We start from the raw sequence: 21978 nt of genomic DNA, 5'->3' as shown, positions 1-21978 counted from the left end.
AAAGAAAACAAGCTTGAAAGCGAACATCGTGAGTTTCTTCCACGTTGCTCTGGCTTCGGCAGGCATCACGCTCATCTACACTGTTCAAGCTAAATAACCCTTTGCGTTACAATGTCTTCCGCACCTTTCCCTACACTGATCAGTGGTGCAGGATGCTTGACAAATCCCTCAAGGTGTCTAGGAGGATGCATGTGGGTAGCGAACTCCCTACTATCACTCCAACAACACACATAGGGTGGCAGATGAGTCTCTTACTAACTCAAATATTTGTAAGAAATAATTACAAATATATCTGAACAACTCCACTTGTGGAGTGAGCACAAATCTGGAACAACACCCATGTCTTGCAAAATTCACACAGTCAAGTCAATGAAAGGGGTACGTATGTTGAAGACCATGATTTAAAAATCGAGGTGGGTGTAACACTCTGGGAACTGTAGCCTGGCAGATTGTGCAAATGGTTACTACACACATATGATGTTTAGGTGGCATAGTGTGTTGTTAGGGGTCCACAAATGTGAGACTTGATGTGGGGGTCTGTAACATGTCACTTAGTTTTCAGTAGCAAGTAAATGATGAGCCATGTCAACATTCACTACTGTCAAAGATTGACCTTTCACCATTCCATTGCAGAGGATGATGCCTTACCTCCTGCGGACCTGCCTGTTCTGGATTTTACCGATGATATGGATGACCATCTGCCGACCATCAATGAGGAGACTCTCAAGGATGTCCTGGATTCCTTCCAGACACCACTCCCAGTTGCAGGGAGGACATGCAGGGTTGTGGGGTCTCCACATGAACCACCCAAATCCCAACACACAGCACCAACCAGTCCTGCCACAGCTCTGGACTCTAGGACCCAGACATCACTTTTCAGGGGACAGTGGTTGGAGTTCAGCCGGAGCTGACACAGCAGGTGTGGGTGGAGATGGAGACCATGGCAGGTAGCCTAGAGGGAGTACAGAGGTGCCTCAGTCCACATAAGGACAACTCAGCTTCCATCAGAGGCACCCAATCCCCGCTACGTGGACACCAGCAGTTCCTGGCCGACATATCTGCTGTCTTGAGGCAGAAGCTTGACCGGATGCCCTCCCAAAGTGGCAGCAGCATGATAGATAAAAGGTTGGAGTCTATACAAAATGTCTTGGAGTCCATACAGTGGGAAGTGGCCTCCCTCAGGGAAAACATGGCTGCCAAGCACAGTGATGTAGCAGTGATGTTGCACAATCAGCAATTCCTCCTTGGTTCAGTGATGCCTTATGTATTCCCACAAGTATCAGGTGCTGGGACCTTTGATTCCACATCTCCATCCTCTGATTTGTGTGTGGCCCCCTCAACTTCAACAACAGCACCACCCATGACACAGGAGGCATCACACATCAGAGGATAAAGATGTGGAAGGAACAACATTCATATATAAAACCACCCAGTTGCTCCAGTCTGTGACACATGGACAGTACATCTTTAGTTTTGTGCTTAACATCATGCCAGTGTTGTGATAGCTAGCAATGTGCCCTCTTCACTCTACCACTGTTGACTAATCTTGTGTGGACTGTCATTGTCTCAATTCCTACCTATTGTTAATTTGGATTCCTCCTAACTAATACACTCTTCTCCTACACATGTCTCATGACATGTCCCTCACCCTTGGACTCTAAATGAACATTAAATGGCTCAGAAACTTCCATGAGATCAGAGAACTGGGTACTGTTGGGCAGTGAAAACAATACTTGCACATGTAAATAAGTTACCATATTTACATGTACCATGCTAATTTTTCAGTGTTCAATCAACTCCTATAAATGTTTACATTGTTTAAAGCTATGTCAGTGAGAACAGAACCAAATGCCATGTGTGGCTTACTGTCAGACACAAAGGCACACACTAGGACACAAACATGATGAAGGTGATTAATAGTATTGTGGACTACAACCAACTTTCTGTACCTTCCAAGCATCTATTGAACAGAAACCTATGCACGTTTATAAATGGCAAGTATGATTCAGAACTCAAGTGTCTGGAAATGTCCCTTATGATTGTACCAGTACAACAAATATGTGAGGAACAGAAGAGGCATATTTAAGACTGTGACAGGCAACTGTTAGTGTGCCAGTATGCATACCCTAAATAAGGTGGAGTTTAATGTGCTAATCCTTTCAAGAATGATTGCGGCAGACCTAAACGATGACAATTGATGTTGCATTATTGCCTGTCAAAGACTTTGGCTCTCATTATGGCATCGGCGGTCTTTTCCAAAGACTGACAATGCCATGGGCGCCAGAAGACAGCCAGTGCTGGTAGGCTTCCGCCCGCCATAATATGGACACTGCCGGATTTCCAATTAGGGTGGAAATCCAGCAGCAGCCATGCTGGCGGGCAAGATGCCTGGGCGGTGCAACCACATGCACGGCCCCACCAGAAGGACACTGCCAGCTGTATTTTTGGCCATTCAAATGGCCTCGCGGTGTCCTGCTGGCGGGGCACAGCTGTCGGTAGCAGTGCCCCTTACTGTTCCCTGCCGGACAACCTCCTCGCTGGACAAGGTAAGTCAGGCGTCCGTCAGGGGAAGGGGGTGGAGGGTGGGGGTGTTGTGTGTGAGTTTGTGGTGTCTGCGTGTATATGAATGTGTGTGTGCATGTGTGTCTGTGAGTGTTGTGGTGTATGCGTGGTTGTATGCATGTGAGTGAATGCATGTATGAATGTTACAGTGAGTGCAAGTCTACACGTGTATACGTGTGAGCATGTGTGAGTGAATGTGTGTATGGATGAGTGTGAGTGAATGCGTGTATGGAAGTGGTGGTGCATGGGTGCATGCGTTGTGCATGTGGCTGTGTGTGTGCATTATTGGGGTGGGGTGCTGTGATTCTAGGTAGGGTGGGGGTTGAGGATGCTGTGATGGTAGGGGGGTGGAGGTTGGCTGGGTGCTGTGATTCTAGGGGGGATTGGGGTGAGGTGATTGGTGGGGGGTTCGGGGGGGGTGAGATGATTGCTGGGGGAGCCTTCTAACGGTGACAGTGAAGGAATTCCCTGTCACCGGTAGCCCTCCCGCCATGGTTGTTGTGGCGGTGGTACCGTGGCAAAAACCATGGCGTTAGGCTGGCTCATTATACCGCTGGCGGTCATGTGTGGACTGCCGGGTCAGAGATGCACATCTCCGACTCGGTGGTTCATACCACCATGGCGGTATGAGTGGTGATGTGGCGGGTTGGCTGCGACCAAACCGCCAAACTCATGATGTGGCGGTATACACTGCCAGCCTGTTGGTGGTGATACCGCCACATTAACCCTGGTGGTCAAAAGACTGCCAGTGTTAAAATGAGCACCTTTGTATCCATACACAATCTGAGTGTCAGGAACAGCTCTGATGCCATACCGCTGCCAATCAGACAGCTCCCTGATGATAGGGGATACACATAGTCAGACATGTAAATCAATACTGAATGCATACCCCAAGGCACTTCTCTAACTTGGCTAGTGCAGGCATGTGAACACCCAGACAGTCAATCATCATGGACACCTAATTGTCTAAAACTAACTTTATTGGTACTAGCCTATTAAAACTTAAACTGCTTACTAACCTACACTAAGCTAACCTATACTAAATATCTTATCTTGATCCTACAGCTATCTATCCTAATCTAAACTTATCTTATCCACATAACACCACTCAATAAACATTGTCCCCTACCACCCTTATGAGACAATAGACGTGTAGGACAACATGAACTAAAGCAACACATATACTAACTAATCCTATGTCCTAAACTAATATATATTTTTTTGAATTTTTAAAAGGTATATAATTTGTTAGTTTTTTTTTTACATTTTTCGAACATATACCCATCTACATAATCTCCCACTCAACCCCCAAACAAAAAAAGCCTGAATCTTGCCCCCCAAACCACAATAACTATATCCTAAATCTAACTTACTCTATGCTCCCTAACCTTTGTCTACCTCCTTTAAAACTATAGACAATGCAGACTGGAGAAAGAAAGGTCTTGGGAAGTGGTTAGTGGCTTCCTCTTTATGTACTTAAGATGTTTGTAGTTCCTGGCATTGTCTGCCTCATATCTGGCCAACTTAGCCTTGACCGCAGCCAGGTCTCGTCGCATTTCTACCTCAAAGGTAGAGCCAGTGGCAGATGGTGGTGGCTGTTGTGGTGCTGCTGGCATCAGATGTGCAGTGGGTGTTGAGTGTGCATAACCTGATGGAGCACCACAGGCTTTGGGTGCAGAGGACACTTCTTTTCTTGAGGTGGTTGCAGGCTGTTGAGCTGGTCCACCATGTGAGAAAGCCTTCCACGACCCCAATGACATCTTAGTACAGTACCATTCTAGAAATATTCTGGTAACCAGCCAGGACCTTGCAGATGTGTCTGAAGCATTTAACATGTTTTTCAAATTGGTATTTCTGGGCTGGAGTCATTGAGGCAGCTAAAACATGAGATCATGTCATCAGTAACTACGTTGGGTAGATGAAGAACAAACATGCATTGTAAACAGCATTTTCTGATGACACATGTTGTCAACTAGTAATCCAACAACAAGGGCAAGACCCAAGTCTATACAAGTCTGCCTAGCAAGCATTTACGGTATTTTCTGCATGTCACAGGGATAATGGCTCTCCAAAGCTGCACACTAGGGGAAAGGTTTGAGAGGGTCCAGGGCCTCCTTGCACCACATTAGCGTCATAATCAATATGATGCTAACAAGGCACAAGGCCAAATGGATAGCAGAAAATCAACAAATTGGTGCAGTCCCTGTGTTGTGCCACTTTGTCACCCCCTGTGCCACAATAGAACTGTGCCAGGCATGATATATGTAAGGGTGCCGGTCCCCCAGTAGGGTGACTTCCAAAATGGTGCACTGCAATCTAAGAGATTCAGCTGTGTCATTTTGTTTTTGCTACTTTGTATGCCAGCTCAGAGCTGGCATTAAAAGGGGGCACACCATTGGTCTCAATGGGTCCCTGTGTACAGTCCAAGGTTAGCATATGATTCTCTTGCACTAACCATGAACAGTACATCATTTTCGTCAAAAAGTTAACCGCAATTGGAACATACTCTGAGGCATGATGCGCTGTATAACATATACAGCACACACATGGCAGCGGATAGAGGGGAGCTAAGTTCTGCAAGAAAGGTGGCGCTGCACTGGGTGCAGTGCCTGTTTTCTTGTATCTGCCCCTATCTGTGCACAAACTTGATACACGTCCTAACTACCAGGAACAAACTCACCATGCACATTTTATATACATGTGATAATACTTGATCACAAGTAACATGATGGCTAAAACCTGTCATTTCTTCTACACACACCTTATTTGCTACAATCCATGGACTTGTCTGACATCCACCTGGAGAAGAGCACAAATCTATTTGTGTACTCAAATGACTGTTGTCCTACTCAAAAAGTTCCTTACATGTCCGGTGCCTCACTTCACCATTGAAGAGCAGTGAAGTACCAGCGGTGCAAGTGTCTCCTTGTGAAAGGCTCTTAGAGAGCACTACACAGGTATATATATTGTACCATCTCCTGACTAAATTTGTGTGCCACACAGTGCAGGAACAGGTGCTGTGACAAATATGTTGGAAACATCAATGCATTGCAGAAAGCCAGCACCTCTGACACATATCTTGACTGACATCACTGTGTTTTGGGGCATACATAGCATTTCCTGAAACCCATTAATCCATAGCAGTACATGTTGGCACCTGTGCATCATTCAAATTATTCTACATCCTGAACATACCATCAGACATGATGTTGATACCTAAGGATAGATGACGGTGTCTAAACTGACACATATGCCATTTGTTAATGGCTTTACACACATCAAACCTTCTCAGACACAACATTGTATGTACAAATGTGGCATACAAGGTGACACTTACTGACTGCCTTTGAGTCTTCAAAAGTGGAAACCTCACCGATAGTATAGCTTGGAGGTCTGCCTGCAAGACATGACAGGGAAACCTAGCTTTGTGATTTGTGAACAAAGATTAGCATGGACAACTGTTACACACTGCACTTGTTTAGCTGAGTTACCTAGTCAACTTAGTGTTAGGAATGACTCACCCATACATACATGTCTCAGATACATTCGTCACACTTACTGGGGGACAGGACAGTTATAATTGTCCGAAGCTTAGGGGCAGATAATATGGAAGTGGCGTTGCATCCAGTGCAGCGGAAGTTTCCTTGCACCCCTTAGCACCCCCCTACTACCACCATGTGTGCACCGTATCTAAGATATGGAGCACCATGGTACAGGGTACAGGGCAATGGCATCACAAGTTTTGAAGTTATTGATGAACTGTTCAGGGTTAGTGCCAAGATTTTGGCCCAACCCGGAACAGTACATAAGGGCCCTTCATAAATAATAGGGGAATGCCCCCTTTGCATTCATCATGCATAGAGTAGGCATAATGTTGCCCACAGACTCACAATGTGGGACAATGCATGCATTGTACCACTTGATTACCCTTTCTGCTACATTATGCCTGCACCAGCCATATTGTATGCAAAGGAGCCATTTGCACGTTAGGAGGGGCAGAAGAAACGGCACATTGAAATCTATTTTGCGTTATTTTGTTCTGCACATTTTAAAGCCTGCTCAGAGCAGTCGTTAAAAGGGGGTGCACTATTATATTTTGATGGCCCACTATGTACTGGTCATGGTTAGCCCCAAATTTATGGTAATAACCCTGAACAGTACATCAGTAGCATCAAACATAATGATACAATTGTCCCCTAACCTGCGCCATGGTGTGCCATATCTTAGATGCAGCACACACATAGTGGCAGTAGGGGGTGCTAACAGGAGCTGCACTAAGTGCAGCGCCACTTACCTTTAATCTGCCCCTTGCTGTCCTCAACTTTCTCATAACATGATGCAGTTATGCTTATGCCCTACTGTTATGCACATGCAAAGGAGGATTTTATGTGTTGCAGGTTAACTTACCAACAGGTCTGCCAACCTGAACCATCTAGGTGGTCTAGGAGATCCCCTTTTCTGGCAATGAGGTCTGCCCACCAGTGCTTGATCTGGTGGTCCGTGCGCTCAACCTTGAAGATCCAGCATAGCTGGAACAGTACCTTGCTCTAACGCAGCTTCCTGCTTTCCCCAGTAGCCCATGATGACCCAGTCACCCATTTTCACCATGTCGGGGAGACAGTGGCACACTAACCATATGTACACACCCAGTTCATCTAGACTCATACACTGTGCCCTTCCTTTTCTGGACATCCTGCTGCATCCCTCCACAGCAACCAATAAAACCCAAAAAATATACATTATAAACCCACCTAACCCCAAAGTTATCTACCCCAAGACAGACATCTAAAAATACAAACACAAAGACAGTACAACTATGAACTACAAACTTACAAATTTGACAATATGTGACAAAATACAGACAGGACACAGCATAACACCCCCAAATTCAACACTCCTCATACCAGGACAAGCACCACACAACCTCTCACAAGCACAGAATAAAAAACCTTTTGATGTGCAGCAGCAATTAAGACATGTTACATCACTTCCGGGTGTGTGCGTCACGTTTCCTGATATGCGTCTTTTTTTTCCATGCATGACTGGCACGGCCATTTTTTCCAATGAAGGCTGTTAGACTTGGCATCCTTGGCGTGGTCTTCACTAACTTTTTACCTCTGTTTCCTAGGTTGTTGATGTGTGCTGGACTCTGTTTTTGCTGTTTTTGATACCCTGGGTACTTTACCACTGCTATCCAGTGCTAAAGTGCAAGTGCTCCTATGTAAAATGTATGTGTAATTGGCTTTCCATGATTGGCATATTTGATTTACTAGTAAGTCCCTAGTACAGTGCACTAGAGGTGCAGAGGGCCTGTAAACCAAATGCTACTAGTGGGCCTGCAGCACTGGTTGTGCCTCTCGCATGAGTAGCCCTTTAAAGATGGCTCAGACCTGCCACTGCAGTGTCTGTGTGTACAGTATTAAACTGCCAATTCGACTTGGCAAGTTTACCCACTTGCCAGGCCTAATCCTTCCCTTTTCTTACATGTAAGGCACCCCTAAGGTAGGTCCATGGTAGCCCCATGAGCAGGGTGCAGTGTATGTTTAAGGTAGGACATAAACGAATGGGTTTATATGTCCTAACTGTGCAATATTGCCACATTTGGATTTCACTGTACACAGTCTATCTCTCTCATAAGATAACATGGGGGCTGCCTTTAAATATTATTAGAGTGCAGCTTCCATTTGGGAGCAGACAGATATATGGAATTAAGGGTATCTGAACAATTTAAAAATACATCTTTTGGTAAAGGTTTTTTTTAGACTGTGTGTTTGAAAACACCACTTTTAGAAAGTAGGCATTTTTTTGCTTAAACCATTTTGTGAATCAGCCTGTTTGTGGATTGCTTGTCTGGGTCAATTTGACAGATGGGCTGTTTGCACCTCTCCTCTAGACATTGACATAAAGGGGGTAGTCTGAATATCCTGATGAGACATCTGTGCTGGGAGGGATTGGAGGAGTGGTCACTCACACCTGAAAAGTCTGTGCCTGCCCCCACACAATACATTCTCTAACCCCCCAGTCTGTGTCTGGGGCCTGGACTGGGCAAGGCAGGATCTTACAAAGAAGAGACTTTTTACTTTGAGGTTTGCCTACTTCAAAGGCAGAAAGGGGTATAAGTAGTAGACCCAAAACCTCAGAAAATTATATCACTTCTGGAATCAAGAGGAACCTCTGCCAAGGAGAAAAGCTGAAGATCTGAGGAGAAATGCTGTCCCTGCCTGCGAAAGTGCTTTGTTGGACTATCCTACAGTTGCTGCTTCTGCCTGTGAAAAGGGACAAAGCCTGGGCTTTGTTGTACAATCCTGCTTGAGAAGAATCCCCAAGGGCTTCAATTGAGCTTGCCTCCTGTTGTTGAAGTCTCAGGACCATCTGACAGCACCTGGACTCTCTGCTGAGACTCCTGCCATGCCAAGTGGTGTCCTCTCCAGTCCCTGGGCCCTTGAAAGGTGAAGTTGGCAGGCAAGAACTGAAAATCCAAACACAGAATGCCATGCAGGGAAATTTTCAATGCACCTTCCTGCATCACGGCTGAGAGATGCATTGAGGCTGGAGAAACAATGCGCAACACCCGCTTACGGAGGCTGATACCACTGCAAACCCCACACAGCATGGTTTTCTGATACTGTGTGACCGGATTTTCCACGCATCAGCCCTGTCAACCCGACTCTGTGCAGATCCAAGGTGCCCCGTCTGAAAATTGTTGCATCGCCGACCCGAACAGAAAAGAAAATGACGCACGGCCTCCCGTGTGAGGAAGGAATCGATGCATTGTTGCCTTTTCCAATGCATGCTCGCCTGTGCAGATTTATTTTTTTATGCTAACCAGGTACTTTGTGTAACAACAGCATTCTCACTGTTTTTTAAAGATTAAGGGCCTGATTACAACTTTGGCGGAGTGGGTTAATCCGTCCCAATTATGACGGATATCCCGCCCTCCGTATTACGTGTCCATTATATCCTATGGAACTCGTAAAACGGTGGGCGGGATAGCCGTCACATTTGGGATGGATTAACCCCCTCCCCTAAAATTGTAATCAGGCCCTAAGACTCTTAGGCCCATATTTATACTTTTTTAGCACCACATTTGTGTAATTTTTTGATGCAAAAACGGTGCAAACTTACAAAATACAAGTGTACTTTGTAAGTTTGCGCCGATTTTGCATCAAAAAGTGACGCAAATGCGGCGTAAAAATAGTAGAAATATGGGCCTTATTCTTTTGAAAAATTAATTTCTTGACTTGTGTATGTTGGATTTTTGCTGTTTTGTTTTTGTTTGGTTTAGATAAATATTACCTATTTTACTAAACTGGTTTGGTGTCCATGTTGTAGGGTTTCACTGTATCACTGTGTGTGTTGGTACAAATACTTTACACATTGCTTCTGAAGTTAAAACTGCCTGCTCGTGCAAAGCTACCAAGGGGGTGAGTGGGGATTAACTGAGTGTGATTCTCCATAACCTTGACTAGAGTGAGGGTCCATGCTTGGACAGGGGGGTAATTCTGACTGCTATCCAAAGACCCCATTTCTAACAAATGCTGACTTGGCCTGTCGAGTTAGTTTCAATGCGCAGGTGCAATGCGTCAAATTGTGTATATGCAATGTATGAAGAACTACCGTATCTATCATTTTATTTTACACTTGATGGCGATGCGTCGGTTTTCCTATGAAGGCTGACAAGGCATGATGATTTAGAGTTGACGTGCATGGTGCAATGCGTCATTTCAGTGATATGGGATGTAGTGAATAATACCGTATGCATCTTTTATTTTTTTTACACATGATGGGTATTTATGGATTTTTGAGGGAGACTGGCAAGGCACCCAGATTCACATTCCTAGTTACACGGGCTATACATCTTTGTTGTTGGTCTGGTACGGCAACATGTACTTGAATGTGTACCTAACTGTTTACTGGTAACAATGGAATGTTTAAGCCATATGTTACAATGTGTGTGTGATGCATGGGAATAGAGGTACTGTTAGCTAATGTGCATGTGAATATAGAGTTTTTTCCACATACAGGTTACCACATGTGCACATCTAGTGTACATATGTAATGGTACTCATTGTTGTGGGTCCACCACATTGTCATGTCTGCTTTCCAAATGTATGTTTCACAACACCGCATAAGATGTGATGAGTTATGTTCAATACATGTTAATGCATGTGATACTCTTGACAAATCGCACACAAAGGATGCTGTTGATTAAGGCTGGGTTGATTTCCGGTAACCCATGGCAATGTGAGTGCATGTCTTTCCACACTGTGGTGGTCCAGGCTTCATGATGCTAAGCTACATGTGTAAAGTATAGTTCCCCATGCATTAATGATGCAGGAGCTGGTGTGGTGACATGTGCCATTGAAATTAGGTATGTGACATGTGTGTGAACGATTATGTTTCATGTATGATATGTAATGCATACCACTGTGGTGTGTTCAGGGATATGACACCTAACAAATCTGAATTCCAGCATGGACATATGTATGCCATTGTTTTGTTGCTGTGCACCTATATCTGTGCCAACTATGTTTCCCTATATGGGTAACATTTTACAGGTCAGATGTCTATAAGTGTTTATGTGACGCATGCAGATTATCTTTAGTGAATATTTTCCTTTTGTGCATACTCCGATACACAGTACCAAGCCAGAGCCAACTAGGTGGGACATGTGTGCTAAGAATTTTGAAATATGTGTGAAAGACACACACTTGGAATGTACAATGACCCAAACCATGTTTTATTTCCAGATTTACACAATGGCATTCAATCTGTATAGCAGGGCTGTTCTCAGACAATGATGGCACCGTAGTCATCATTGCTCCTGTGGCACTTTGTATGCCCACACAGGCCAATTATTGCATGTATCGACCCAGTTTGACTGTGTTCCCCTCAGCTCAGTCCACTGTGCATGAGGAACAGGCCCATGACTATGTCAGTAGTCAATGTAGCCTCTGCTGTGGAGTTTGGGCGTGTTGGGTGGGGATCTACCTTCTTCATGTTATCTGCAAACATACACCTGCACAAATGTGATTCCAAGGCCTAGTATATTTAGTTTTTTCTGTCAGGTTCTTCATGATAGTCTTGCCCTATCATATACAGCGGACTTGCAGCTTGTTTTTGTAGGACATGTCTCTTCATTTGGCATGGTTTCACACAAATTGGCATACATAGGTGGGATTTTCCATATGATGCTTGGTTAGGGCATTCATATATTGAGTAACGTGGTTATGTTTTCAGACCCAGGGGACAGATTCTGGCATTTGTCACTAGCTTCTGTCACACTAGTGTGTGCTGGCCAAGCAAATAGCTGTTGTTGCCAACATGAATGGGTTTCAGTACTGACCTAGACATTCTCTGGGAATATGTGTCTGGTGTTACATGGTAACATTGTTATGTTGTACAGTGAGTACTGGTCTATGTGTGTTCCTTCACCCACATTAATGGCATATCTTGCCAGGAATGGGTCTAGTCGTACATTGCTGGCATTCTTTCTGCTGTTTACCCTCAGTACCCATCTTCAACATCAACATTGTCCCTTCATACATGCACAGGATGCTAAGTCAGACGTGTGCATTTTGTAGATGGGCACTTCTTCTACAGGCTAAGTGATAGTACCCATCCCATTTCCAGGCTTTGCTAGATCACATGACTGCCACTCACACATCACAGTACACCAACCACAGCACTTGTGTAGTGTCAGAGTGACCTCCACATGTTGGATCTCCAAGTGTCTAAGGGAGTCTCTCAGCTGTTTTCCAAATCATTTTATGTGCATGGGCATGGACTCACATCGGCATTCCGCAACCTATGTAACTTTCACCATGAGTGTATTTTGTTAGTGTGTTGACTCATCTCAGCTATGAGTAGAGGGACTGACACGTGCAACCTTTCTGTCTCCTTCTCACATACAAATTTGGAAGGGTCTGTGACATGTTTGGACATTGCTACACTTACATGCACATTCAAAACAGGACTGGGTGTGAGAGTCGTAGACATTTATGTGTTTTTGAGCCCTATATGTGACTCTCTCTTGGTCAGACACATGAGTGTCATTGATATGTATGTTTTCAGATGTCATGTGTGAAAGTGTCATACAGACTTAGGTGGTCATTATGACCCTGGTGGTCTTTCGATCGCCAGGGTAAATGTGGCAGTCTCACTGCCAACAGGCTGGCGGTGCAGACCGCCACATTATGAGTGTGATGGATTGGCCTCTGTCAACCTGCCACATCTTCCCTCATACTGCCATGGCAGTATGAACCGCCGGGTCGGAGATGTTCATCCACAGAGGACTGCTGGTAGTATTAGGAGCCAACACACTGCCATGGTTTCTGCGATGGTAGCATCGCCATGAAAACCATGGTGGTATGGCTACTGGTGAAAGTGAATTCCTTCCCTGCCACCGGTAGACGGCTCTCCCCCGCAAGCACCTCACCCCCACCCCACTACAGTCTCAGCACTCCCAACCCTCCTACTCACATAGTGCCACCATCCCTCTTCCCACATAGCGTGCCCCCCACTCACATAGTGCCCCCCAAGCTCCTCCCCGCATACATGCACACAGACACCCACATGTACCACGCATACACCCACTCACCTACACTTCCAGACACCCATTCACTCACACTCATTCACTCATGCATCCATCCATGCACTCACTTGCATATATTCACACGCATTCAGGCATGCATACACACAAACATGGAAACATGCATCATCACACACATACACACTGACGTGCAAACACGCACTCACTTCAACATTCATGCATGCATTCACTCACATGCATATAACCACGCATACATGACAACACTCACAGTCGTATTCACACATGCCCACACACATGCATATACACATGCAGATACCACAAACTCACAGACATGCACACACAACATCCCTCACCCTCCCACCCCCCTCCTCTGTCAGACGCCCGACTTATCTTGTTCAGTGAGGAGGTCCACCAGCAGGGAAGGGGCGCTTCTACCGCTGGCAGCACCCTGCCAGCAGGACACTGCCAGGTCGTATTAGTGGTCTTAATATGGCTGGTGGCGTCCTTCTGGCGGGCGGTGCAGGTCATAGCAATGCCAGTACGCTACTGCCGGCCAGCATGGCTACTGCTGGATATCCTGCCCAATGTGTGTAGGAAATCCAGCAGTACCCATTATATGGCGGGCAGAAGACCGCCAGCGCTGGCGGTCTTCTGTCGCCCGTGGCTTTTGCGGTCTCACTCAGAGACCACAAAAAGTCAGAATGAGGGCCTTTGCTTGGTTACCTCGCAGACACAAACCAGCCATTTTAGGTAATTGCTATACTTTTCCTACCTAGGCCATACACCAGTACAGCAGTTTTCACGTGTAGTTCCATTTGTTGCAGGCATATGTCAAGCCAACACACTTGTGTGATATGTGTCTGACACTGTAAATTGTAAGCGCTGCATACTATGCCTACATTCCACCCATCCATTCATGTGGTAGTGCATTCTCCCAGTTTGTTAATCAATTATGGCTATGGGGCATATATGAGTAAAGTAGAGCTGCAACCACTGCTGCTCCACTTGTCTTGCGGCCCTTAGCGCACTCCACTCCCATCATGTGTGTGCCATATTTGAGAGACAGCACACCATGCTGCAGGGTTGTGGCCAATAGCGCTAAAGCAACCACAAGAGTGGTGATTCAGTTTTCCCTTAGTTTAAACTACCCATTTTGGCACGCCCTCACCATGTGTATGCCCCCTTGCATACATTTTGCCCGGCACAGGCATGACGTGCTGCAAGGGGTAGAAAGTGGTGCATGGTGGTGCAGTTTGTGCATTGTGCTAGTTTGTATTTCTGGTGTGTGGATCTAGGCATTGGAGGGCCACATGAGCATGAGAAATGTGTAGCTAATGTTGTGCATTGAGGCGCTAGGCCCTTTTAAATCTGGACCAATGCTTGAAAATTCTTCACATCTGTTGTGATGCCATGCCCTCTGAGATATGGGCAACTTACAAAGGGTATGTGATGGTGATAATGAATACGCCATGGACATTCTGGTTTAAAATTATTTAATGGTGATATTTACATGGTGAATCTTAGTGTACAGTGTCTACCTGAAGAAGTTTAGTACAATTTGGTGTCTCCTGGTACTCCAGCAGCTGTGTTTTGTCATTCTCCTTTCTCCTGTAGTGCACCATTGTCATCATCCTCCTCCTTGGGGACATCTACCAGTTCATTCCAGGGGACATTGGTGCGTATACAAATGTTATGTAATATGGCACACAGGAGGATGATCTTGCAGACAAGGGGAGGTGCATATAACAGGCTTCCTGAACCTTGATTTTAGGAGCCCAAATGTCTTCTCCACCATATTCCTTGTCCATGCCCACTCTTCCTCTGTAGTTGGGTTGCCAAAAGGGGTCATGACCCATCGCTAGATGCTGTAACCTTGGTCTGCTTCAAGGGAATGTGAGAACATGTGTGAGTCATGCATATTTGTTATTTCCTATGTGCCATGGCACATATTAACTTTTAGTGGAGTGGTGACTCAAACTTGCATCTGGTATTGTATGTGTTCCTGTTTAGCTGAATGGTTGCATTGGTGTGTGGTGATGGATGTTCCTATCGTGGGTTGTGCTTCAGGGACCTGGTGATTGCAAGAGATTTCAGACACCTGTGTGACGGGACAGTGCATGATGTGGTTTTCTGAAATGCCCTGCTTCACAGTACCAGTCCTGCTATGTACCATGTCTGCCCATTCACATGCATTTCTGCCATCTCCAGGTACACTGTCAGTAGTGCAGCTGCCACAGTCTACTGTTGTTAGCCTTCTATATTAGCAGGGAGATGTGAGATTACCAGGTATGATTATTGGTGTGCTGTGAGGTGTCCATTCCTACACATGATCTTTCAGAGCTGGTGATGCAGTATTTCTATGTGTGCTGCACTATCCACCAGACAAGGGAAAGGTGAACACAATGGGTATGTCTGGTATGTTTTAGTGATATGTTGATGATGATGGCAACACTCAGGTGGCATTTGATTTGGGTGCTGCCTGAGGTTTCTACACAATGATAAATTGGGGCAGTGCCTATATGTATATTGCTTTACGTTGGCATGGCCAAGGCAATTCACATAGCTGAGCTATTCCTTGGTAAATGTTATGTGTGGGTGATCTGTATTTTTATGTCAACCTGTGGGCACTAGTAGTGGTTTGGGCCCAGCTTTTGTACACAAAGGGGACACAGCTCCACCTGCCCTTCACGTAGTGTGTCAGGTGGTGCAAGTACATTTTTCATATAGGTGTATGTGTGTGTGATGTACACTGAATGTAGTGTAGTGTGGCATGTGGTATCTGTGTTGTTGTCTGAATATCTATGTGTCTTTGTCCATGTTTGTTTAGTGTGGTGTATGTATTGTTTGTCCCACAAGTTTGGTGTGTTATCTGTGTAATGATTGGTATAGTGGCTTGCCTACGAGTAGCCCATTGTCATATTGACCATCCTGGAACTGCTGGTTGATAGTAGAATTCCGTAATATGTAGGCATCATAGACGCTGCTGTGATATTTAGCTAGGATGTTAGTGAAAATCCCACGGTGGTCCACAATAGCCTGCAGATTAATGGAGTGGGTATATTTGCTCCCGCTTCAGACAGTAGAGTCTGATCACATCTTCTGCCCTGACGGCACGGATGGTTGTGCGATGGTGAAACATCCTCTCCCTCCTGCGTTGCCTTCATGGCTGCTGTGGTGGTGTTTGGGGTTGCTACGGGGGTACTAGTAGCACTTGTTGTCACTGTCATCTTCAGCGTGTGCCGAGCTGTAGCAGTAACAAGTCCATGTTGCCCAGTTGCTTGCCAATGCTACTTCTGTGAGTTCCCTTATGTAGTAGTGTGTGTGCCTCATTTTAGTTGGTCTGGCAAGGCATTAACATTTTGATGCTATTAGGATTTAGCTGCATTTTTTTGACAGGGTCCTTTGCATGTGTCGTTTTTGCATTAGTTTATAATTATGGCACTAGCGGTCTAGCGTCATTTTTTGGGCAGGAATGCTTACCTTGCACATCATTGTTGTTAAACGACGCAGGGTTGGATGACGCTCCCAAAAAATGGAGCAAAGTCCAAAATGTTGTTGCTAGACTGGCCTAGCGACAAAGTATAAATATTAGGTTAATACTGCTTTTGCATGGAAAAAATGGAGCAAACGCTGTGCTAACTTTTCTTAAATGTGGGCCCAGATTTAAGTAAAGAGGTGCCGCACTGAGTGCAGCGCCACTTGTCTTGCACCTATTAGCGACCGCCTAATGTCACCATGTGTGCACTGCATTTAAGATACCGTGCACCATGGTGGTAGTTAGGGAACTAGCATCAGAATTTTTTATGCTAGTTTTAAGCTTTGAAGGTTAGAGTAAAAAACTTTGACACTAATCCTGCAAAGCCCATTGAGACCCATTTTAAACAATGGTGCACCTCCTTTTAACACCTGCTCTGCACAGGTGTTAAAAGTGGCAAACAAAAACGCTAAGAAATCTCTTAGATTTCTATGCACAATTTTTTGGGCCCCCCTCCCGTGGGAATGCAGCCTTTGCATACATTATGCCTGGCACAGGCATAATGTAGAGCATTGGGTTACAAAGTGGAGCAATGCACTGAAGGCGCTAAGGGCTCTTAAATCTGCACCCTAGTGATTAGGTCAATTTGCATATGTCACAGCAACATTTCACATTCTTTTTACCTTGATCACATAATGTGTGTAGAATAAGTCATGAAGTTATTATAAACAAGATCAATATTATTCAGTGATTATTTATTCAGAAATTATTCCGGGACTGTTTCTCTATAAAATGCTATTATTTATTTATTTTAATCACTTGAATTTAGGCTTCTTTGTTTTAATTGTAAGTTCTTAAAAAAACCCAGGGCAGGTTACATTTTAGCTGCAGAATCCATTTTAGTTAGCCTGTCCACTTTACTTACCTTAGGCCCTGAAACTGAATGTCATTATCATTCACAGAACTCATAAAAGTATCAATTCATCTGGACGATGTCTTTGCAAAACATCTAAGAGAAGACAAGGGGGCATATTTATGAAAACTGGTGCATCATTTCATGATGCGTCACTTTTTCTGCCCCCCATTGACCTCCAATAACACCACCATGCTTGCGCTGTATTTATGATATGACTCACCATGCACACATTAGGGAACTAGTGTCAAAAATGTTGACTCTAGTTTGGCGCTTTGCAGGATTAGCTCTAAAAATATTGACGCTAATCCTGCAAAGTGAAAGGAGGCCTATTAAAAACAAAAGGAGCCTCATTTGAACACCTTAGGCAGGCGTTGAAAATTGCGCTAGAAATGGTGCCATTTTCTGGGCCAAATCATTGAATAACTATCTTAGCCCTAGCTATCCGAGCAACAAGAAAGAGGCTAATTGTTTGGATACATATAATAAGGGTTTTTTCAAATGTGGAGGTTGTGGAGTCTGGAAATGGACATGGCACGCCAAAAAAGATTTCTGTGTAGACGGGAGCCATAGATTCACAATTCAAACACACATAAATTGCAATACGACCTTTGTAGTATATATGTTAGTCTGCAAATGTGAACAAATATATATAGGGAGCACGATTTGTCCCCTTAAGATTAGAATTGCAAAACATTGGAGGGCTATCATACAGAATGATGAACGTTATCCCATTGCACTACATATGAGGACATGTACCGCACAAGGTGTACATAAGGAATTCACATTTTTTGGGGTTTGAACATATTATCAAGCATCCCCAAGGGAGGAACAGAGAATTAGCCCTGAGGAGAAAGGAATCCATTTGAATTATGCGTCTAAAAGCAGTAGAACGTGGACTTAATTCTGAATATGAATTGGAATATTTTTGGGAGAGAAATAGTTTGGTTGTGATATGTAGATTATGTGGTAATAAAGTAGAAAATAGAATATAGATATAAAGGTATGTGAAATGCATTTAAGATATGAGTAATGCAAGCACAAGTCAAACTTCGATATATAGATTAGTAGTATATATTCAGATTTTATACATGGAAATTGTAATAGAGCTTGTCCTTCTTTCTATGCTAATATGCTGATCTAGAATAGAATTAGATAGGTTATAGTTAGAGAGCTAATATAGATAAGGTCAGAAAGGAATGAGGAATTCATGAAAATACAAAGAGGGAAACTGATCCTCTTTTCATGGCAATGTATGTGATAAATAGTTAGAGATGTTAGATCCAGTAAAAAATCAAAAGAATACGAGTTTTGGAAACAAATATAGCATTGTTAGAAATAAGTACATTGACATTCTTTAATGTTACTAATATGTGTATTAATCAATTTGGCCGAGAAGGTTAGTAGCATTAAGCTTACGTGGAACAGTCCTCTTTTGAGGGCTACATGGGGCGGGTACATAGAAGGGAGTCAAAAACGGACTCCGTTTACATATTCAGTAACATACACGCAATTTTAGGATACGAGTACAGTATTGTTGGAAATAAGTATATTGAAATTCTTTAATGTCACTAACAGGCGTGTAGATCAATGTGGCTCGGGAAGGTCAATATTGTTAAGCTTATATGCAACACAGTCCTCTTTTGATGACTAGAGAGGGTGGGTATATAGAAGGGAGTCGAAAACGGACTCCGTTTACAAGTTCAGTATCGTACTCGCTAGACTACGGAGGATACACAAAGAAACTAACAGGAAACAGAGGTATGGGAATTAGGACTCAGCGTTGGAGGGTGGGAAATTACAAATAAGAAATTACCTTACAGGGGTGTTTATGGATTAAGATGCTGGTAACTCGCTCTCAGGATAACATTGCTTTATTTGGGGAAACGAAGCACCAAAAAAGTGAGATAGACTGAAGCAGTTGGAGATGAATGGGTAAGCGTAATGGAGAAAGATATGCTATGGAGAGTTTTGATATATTTGGATAAAATAACGTTATTATAATTGCTATGTTTATGATTTTATTGGTCATGTTATACAGAACCTTTGATCTGCAATGTATAAACTGACGGAAGCAGTGGGATTTGTTATGGCAGATTTTATCAGAAGAAACTACACGGATGTGTAGAGGTTTAGGACAGGAATCGTTTCCAAGATATAAGGGATATAAATAGATAAGATCACGAAGATCCCCATATCAGTGGGCCTGTTCCACTTGTGTGTGCATGCTTATATACTTAAGATGTGGGATATGTTATATGGGATTGGATAACACTGTGTATAGAGTAGATTGATACTAAGGATATCCATTATTGTGAATACATATACTTATCAGCATGAAAGTCACTTATATAATTGTTTTCTACCTATAATGATCACTTTACACAGTGTGTTGCACGAAAATAGGTTGCTGGGAGATATGGGAACGCAAGTTGGGTGTACATTCAAATACTATGTGCCACATATTGTTTACAGTGTACATTTCAGATGAAACATGTGTTAGCTTGGCTGAAGTGGAAGTGAAAGAAGAAAATAAAGAAGACTACTTTGAACCAGTTGGGACTGAATTTAAGATGTGTGCTTTTGTTATTTGATTTTGGGGTGACAATCTATTGATTGCTATCTTACAGGGTTTTGAGTGGATTCCATTGTTTAAGCACCGTCGGGTGGCGAGATAATATAGTGATTTTAGGATGTAAAACCTAATTTGTAGTGTATTGTGAGCGCCAGATCTCCTTACAAACCACCCCAGTGTGATTATATATTCATTGGGAACCTGTTTTCTGCCTTTGGAACTTTACACTTTTAACTCTCCATCATGTCTCAGTCTGGAGATAGATCAGCTGGAGCTGCTTTTGAGTTAAGGAAACTGGAGACTTACACAATGGCCCAATTGAAACAGTTCTGAATGGATCTTGCCTGCCCCATTAAGAGATCCACCAGGAAGGAGGAGCAGCAAAAAGGCACTGAGGGCCTGTGTGGCAGCCAAGGAAGCTGAAGGGCACACAGGAGATGAGGGTGAGGAAGAGGAGGTGCAGAGTATTCACAATGGTATTGTGGGTGGGCCTGTTCTGCCTGGGGGAGGATCTCCAGGGCAGGTAGCAGTGTCTTATCTAAGGGTCTGACTCCTGAAGAGTTGCAGGACAGACAGGCAAAGAGGGCTCACCAGTTGGAGTTGGAGAAAATGAGGATGGCTATAGAGAAGAAAAAGTTGTTGGCTTATGAGCTCAGCTTGAGGGAGCTGGATCAGAGGAGCCAGTCTAGTAGGGATGGTGGCAGCAACATCACAGTGCAGCCTGAGAGGAGGGTGAACATTCCTAAGGACCCTGTGAAGGATTACAAGAGGGAGGATGACATACTTCTGTGATTTAAGGGGTATGAGTCTGCTCTCCATATGAATCTGGTCCCTAAAGCTCATGGGGGGGCAGGTCTGTGGAAGCACTTTGAGGTAGAGGGAAGAAATACTCTGACATCCTTAGGGGATCTCCAGGGGCTCGCTTACCCTCTCATGAAGGACGCCCTGATTAGTAGGTATAGTCTCACTCCTGATCAGTATAAAGACAAGTTTAGGTCCTATAAGAAGAAGGAATCCCAAACATGGTTGGAATGTGTTAATTCATTCTGCAGGTCACTGGATGGTTGGGTGAAGGGCAGTAAGGTGACAACGTATGAAGAGCTTTACAATCTGATTGATTGGGAGCACAGTACAATTTATGTATTCCAGAGCTGCGCCAGCACCTGATTGACTGCAAGCTGACTGATCCCAGGAAGCTTGCACAGGAAGCGGAATGCTGGGAGAGCACAAGGGTCCAAAAAAGGTATGGGGGAGACCACGCCAAGGGTTGAGCAGGGTCCCTCTCAGAAGAAAGTGGGGGGTAAGAGTAAACAGGGGGAGTTCTCTGAAGGGCCCCAATCTGATTCCCAGGGTATGGATTCCCAGTCCCCAGTGAGAGGAAGCCATGGGAAACCTGTGGTAGGGGTCCCCAGGTAAGTACTTTGCATGTGACCAGGTGGGTCATGTGAGGAGGGACCCCAAATGCCCCAAGAGTACACCGGCACACACTGGTGTGCAGTCTCAAGGTTTGGCTAGTGTAGCGATTGGGGAGGAGTTGGTTCCAGGTGGGTGAGAGCCAGCTGAGATGACCCTTGTCTCACTAGGGGACAGTGAGATGGTCCAGAGAACCCTGGTGCCTAAGAGCACTAAAAAATACAGGCAGTGGGTGACCATCAATGGACAGAGGGTGGAGGCTCTGACAGACACAGGAGCCAGTGTGACTCCAGTGAGGAGTCACCCTGTGTCAGAAGAGCAGATAGATCCCGGGGTACTTCACCAAGTATTTGCGGTATACAACTCAGAGTGCCTGTGCAGAGTGGTGCAGATTCCCTTTGAATGGGGGGGGTGGTCTCAGGTTCCTTGAGGGTAGCTGTGAATTCCACCATGGCTGTAGATTGTTTTCTTGGCAATGACCTGGAGGA

General features: G+C 44.5%; 1 long non-coding RNA gene across 1 annotated transcript in view; it reads left to right on the top strand.

The window, feature by feature from the left end:
• The first annotated feature begins 19209 nt into the window (after positions 1–19209).
• Positions 19210–21978, top strand: part of LOC138258680 (uncharacterized) — a 73765-nt gene continuing 70996 nt past the window's right edge. The window contains exon 1 of the long non-coding RNA XR_011198498.1: positions 19210–19263. This is a non-coding gene — a long non-coding RNA (uncharacterized lncRNA). The remainder of the gene's footprint in view (positions 19264–21978) is intronic.

This window comes from Pleurodeles waltl, chromosome 9, assembly GCF_031143425.1.
Source record: "Pleurodeles waltl isolate 20211129_DDA chromosome 9, aPleWal1.hap1.20221129, whole genome shotgun sequence".
Lineage (NCBI taxonomy): Eukaryota > Metazoa > Chordata > Amphibia > Caudata > Salamandridae > Pleurodeles > Pleurodeles waltl.
Note: the sequence above shows the minus strand (reverse complement) of the source record. Positions and strands in the feature narration are given on the sequence as shown.